Raw genomic sequence first — 6000 nt, 5'->3', positions numbered from 1 at the left:
AGAGTGTTTATGGTTATTCCAAATAATATATATAGATGCATCGATATGATATGTCAAAACCTTGTATACGTGTCCCGATATTTAAAATGCGTAAATAACAGTATTTAAATGACGATAAATAAAGTGCGTAAAATAAATAACAGAAATTAAATGACGATAAATAAAATTGCGAGAATTAAAATTACGATGAATAAATTACGATAATTAAATGTAATATGGAATTAACAGTTAGCTAGGAACAGTTATCTAGGATTTTGTTAGCGTGGATTCCTAACAAAATTTCTCATAGTTAATTTGTTTGTTTTTAACAAATTTTATTTTGTCCAATGTTTTTCTTCATTATGCCACTTGTTGGATTCTGATACGACAAAATCCAAATATGAAATTGAATGAAAATGGTTATTCTGTGGTGGACGTATTCGTATATCTGTGGATGTAAGTAGGATAGTAAATGATCGTTGAATCAGATTCGAAGAATGTACAGTGTAACTTATTAATGTGAAATCTAAATATTTCTCGGGTATTACCTACCCGTTAAAATATTTTCATCATTAACAGTTTTTACAAAAGAATTTTTAATTGCAACCTTTATGAAAACATATATACATATATATTTTCTTCAGATGTAATCATAGATTTAATGAGTCAATATGATATTAAACTCATTTGATTTACCGTTAGAAAAAGAATATATAATCTCGAAAATATCAGAGATTACATAATCATCATGAAGAACGAAGATAACCGATGTAGAACAAAATGTAGAACGAAGATTATGCTCGAGGTATAGATTGCGATGTTGAGGCATGTGATGTTGAAACTTGGGTTGTTGGTGATACTGGTATTGATGTTGGTGCTGGTGATGTTGCTGAAGCTGGTACGTTTTACACCATATTTTCCAAGGCTACAACTCGGGCGCGAAGCTCGTTAACTTATTACTACGGGATGATTGTCGGTAGAAACGAGCGAATGAATAAGGTTTAGAATTTGATTTATGATATAGTCGTGGCGAGATACTCTAGAAATGAGAGAGAAAATGGTGTTTCGAATGGGTTCGCCGGTAAGTGTTTTGGGTTTTTCTTCAAGAGTGCAGGTTGGTGGGTGGAAGGGATCGCCTTCTTCTCATCTCCATCGGTTAAGTCGACTATGAACCCATCCTCAATTCATCCAGTATTGAAGATGATTAGTTGGTTGATCCATTTCATTTACACAACTTTCGGAACTTAGGTGAATATCCATGTCGAAATAGCTGCCGGAATAATTATCGGAATAGCTATCGGAATCTGAGGGACTCGAACTAGTTGAGGGATTCATCTCGTACGATCAGATGAAGGATTTTTGATAAGGAATAGATTATAGGATGTAGATTAGTACCCTGCAATACATAATTTACATATGCATATATAATACTAAAATCCCATAAGTTACGGAGGAATCTACGGAAGTTGTCAGGCAAAGGTAACAATAACAGATACGCTAAGATATGAATTTATCTTTACACTGTCTATGCAATAGAGGCAGTAAGACGTGTCTAGACTTTAGGGATGATAAGCAAGTAATTTTCGACAAGAAATGATAAGCAAAACTTTTTACATGCAGACACGGTCGAAGTCCAGACTCACTAATGCTTCCTAATGACTTATCAGTTAGACACACTAATGCAGACCTGGTTCACTAAGATCACCGCTCTGATACCACCTTTCATGACCCGTCCTAATCCATCTGGACGAATACATTACATTTGGTTACATCGCGAGGTACTTGACCTCTATATGATACATTTTACAAACATTGCATTCGTTTTTAAAAGACAAACTTTCATCACATCAAAAGTTTACAGCATGCAAACCATTTCATAATATATCCAACTATAAATGACTTAATAATATTATTGATGAACTCAACGACTCGAATGCAACGTCTTTTGAAATATGCCATGAATGACTCCAAGTAATATCTCTATAATGAGCAAATGCACAACGGAAGATTTCTTTCAAACCTGAGAATAAACATGCTTTCAAGTGTCAACCAAAAGGTTGGTGAGTTCATTAGTTTATCGTAATCAATCATTTCAATCATTTTAATAGACCACAAGATTTTCATTTTCATTTCTCATAAATATACATCTCATATCAGGCATTTCGTAAACTGCATAGAGATAAAAATCATTCATATGAATTGAACACCTGGTAACCGACGTTAACTTTAATGCATAGAATATCCCCACAGACATCTCGTCTGTATAATAATAATCCCGAAGTACTAAAGCATTCGTACCCCAAATGGGACTTGTCAAGGTCCATAGATCTATCTTTAGGATTCGCGTCAACTAGGGGTCATTTCCCTAAATTCTTAAGTTACCAGACTTGAAGGGCGATATTCGATTTAGATAATCCAACCATATAATGTAGTTTCAATTACTTGTGTCTATTTCGTCAAACATTTATAAAAGCGCATGTATTCTCAGTCACAAAAATATATATTGCAAAAGCATTTAAAAAGGGAGTAATGAAACTCACTATCCAATATTTTGTAGTAAAAATATTTACACGACGGAATGGAACAATGCAAGGTTGGCCTCAGATTCACGAACCTATATCATTCATATATGTATTAACACACATAATCGTAATCGAATAAGTTTTTATGTATATAACTTATTAATTATATCATTTTTATATTAACAATATATTTATGTTTCATATATTCCTTTTATAAATAAAATATTTTATTATGTTATATGTGTTAAATATATTTATAGGTATATTTGTTTATCAAAACAGCAGTTCTAATTATACTAAGTTAATTTTAGTAATGATAAATATAGTGATGATAATAATATTAATAATATACTTATGTTAATAATAATAATTCTATTATTTATAAAATGATGTTAATACTAATATTTATGAAAGTACTAATAAATTGTATCATTTATAATAAGATTAATAATACTAATCATAATAACAGTAATTAATAATAATAACAACAATATTAATAATTTTAATAATACTTATAGTAATAATAATGTTAATGGTAATAATAATACTACTTTTAATTATAATAATATTAATAATGATAATTTAACTAAGATGATAGTTTTAATCATATTGGTACTACTAATATTAACATTTATGAGATTTCTAATAATAATTCTAGTGATGATGATAATAATAATAATAATACTGATAGTACTATTACTAATGATACCTAGTAATATTAATAATAAAGATGATAAATTTTTTTTAATAATAATAATAATACTAATAATGGTAACCGTAATAATAATAATGGTAATAACTAATGATAATACTAATAATAATAATAATAACAATAATAATAATAATTATAATCATAATAATAATAAAACTAATAATAATAATAATAATAATAATAATAATAATAATAATAATAATAATAATAATAATAATAATAATAATAATAATAATAATAATAATAATAATAATAATAAGTTGAATATGGAACTACCTTTAAAGGCTCAAAAACAATATAAACTGCCCAAGCCGGGACTCGAACCCACGACCTCTCGAATAACCGCTAACACCCTTAACCAATTGTCTGTGTTTGTTTTTCTGAATAAAACCCACTTTAATTTTATATAATCCGTATAAAAACTGTTCTTCTTCTTCTTCATATCAATTCGACATTGAACCCAACCCAACATCATAACCAATTCAAAATTCAGTTTTAGACTTCTAAATTAAATCAGAGGAGACTCATTATGATTAACAGAAACAAAATAAAAAAAAATAAAAAAAACTTCAGCCGCTGTCGCTGCAATATTATATAAAAAAAATTTGATTTCCATATTTGAAAGCGTTTTGGGCAAAGTGTATAACACGAGTTAGGTTGGAATTACTTCCTAGAAACTTTATATAACATCAATTAATCCGAAAACATCAACACCAATCCAAATTTCTTGAAGAACAAAATAGTTGACTTTTAAATTGTGAAGTTTGACTCTCGAATTCGTAATCGATATGAGGAATTGGAAGATGAAAATTCACAGACATATTGACTAACTGAATCCTAACCTATCTGCATTAATGGATTTTGATAAATGGTTTGAATTTGAATTTTGGCCAAAAAGTAATAAGAACAGAGATAACTCAGTTTGTTTTCTATATTTCTGTTTTAATTCAATCTCATTTACAGATGTATATATAATTGAATGACTCATGAATGATAAGGACGTGTAACAGATTGAAGATAACAAACAAATTTGAATAAAGGCTGTTGGGAAATATCTACCCAAATTCGTACCAGGGTCCCGATTAGAAAAGAAAAAAAATATCAAACAAGATTACAAAAAAATTTAAAGTGATGTGAAACTGAATTTTGTTTATGTCTGATATATTTAATTCAGTAATTAAACTATTAATGTTATTTATTATTAATACTAATAATAATACCAATAATAATAATAATAATAATAATAATAATAATAATAATAATAATAATAAAATCAAAATAATAAGAGTAGTAATAAAAGTAATTATAGAAATAATAATAATATCATTAATGATAACAAAAATAAATTATATTATTTATAACAATGATAACTATAATAATGATTTTTAATAGAAATAATAAAAATGATAATAATAATTTTATTATTGATACTAATAATAATACATTTATTATTATTATTAATGATAATAAATCTAGTAGTGGTATTAATAATATAACTATATCAATTTTCATAACTATATGTCATATATTTGAATTAATCATATTAATAATATTAATTTTGATATAAATATTGAAAGCAATAATAATATTAGTATAACAACTATATTTAAACTTATAACTATATTTAATATTATAATTTATTAATTTTATAATATCTAATAATTATATCATATATTATATGATTACATCTATTGAATATTTAACATTTATATGTTCCACATATGTTTTAACATAATAATTATTAATATAAATCATTTATATATATTTATCTTATATAGATTTATAGTAATATGATATATATGTTTTTATATATTCATTTTGATAATAACTTAATTATTGTGTTTATTATTTTAAATTTAAATTTTCAAGTTGATTAAACTGTATTTTATTAATTCAATTTATTATATATACTTATTTTTATCTATCTATATATATATATATATATATATATATATATATATATATATATATATATATATATATATATATATATATATATATATATATATATATAGATAAAAATAAGTATATATATATATATATATATATTTATTCACATTTTTATTTACACACATTTGTTCGTGAATCGTCGAAAATGGTCAAAGGTCAAATGTATCCATGGAATCAATTCAAATTCTTGAGACTCAGATTTATAGGCTTTGCTTATCGTGTCGGAATCATAATCAGATTAAGTTTAAATTTGGTCGGATATTTCCGGGTCGTCACATGGTAATGGTATTGTTGGTGTTGATGATGGTGGTATTGCTGATGCCGGTGATGCTGCTGGTGCTTATAATCTTTGCACCATATTTTCCAAAGCCACTACCCGAGCGCGAAGCTAGTTGACTTCTTCTGTTACACAGGGATGATTGTTGGTTCGGACGAGCGGATGAATAAGATCTAGAATTTGAGATAGTATATAATCGTGACGAGATACTCTGGAAATGAGAGAGAAAATGGTGTTTCGAACAGGTTAACCGATAAGTGCTTCAGGTTCTTTGCCAAGAGGGGAATGTGGTGGATGGAAGGGATCACCTTCTTCTTGTCTCCAATGATTAAGTAGGCTACGAACCCATCCCCAATTCATCCAGAATAGATGATGGCTAATTGGTTGATCCATTCCGGTTACGCTGCTTTCGAAGCTCGAGTGGAAATCCATATCGGAATAGCTGTCGGAATCTAAGGAATTTGAAGTAGATATAGGATCCATCTTGTATAATCAGGGAAATGATTTTTGATATGAAATAGATTATAGGATTTAGATTGGTATTCTTCAATACATAATTT

This window comes from Rutidosis leptorrhynchoides, chromosome 3, assembly GCF_046630445.1.
Source record: "Rutidosis leptorrhynchoides isolate AG116_Rl617_1_P2 chromosome 3, CSIRO_AGI_Rlap_v1, whole genome shotgun sequence".
Classification (NCBI taxonomy): Eukaryota; Viridiplantae; Streptophyta; class Magnoliopsida; order Asterales; family Asteraceae; genus Rutidosis; species Rutidosis leptorrhynchoides.
This window is presented reverse-complemented; position numbering follows the sequence as displayed.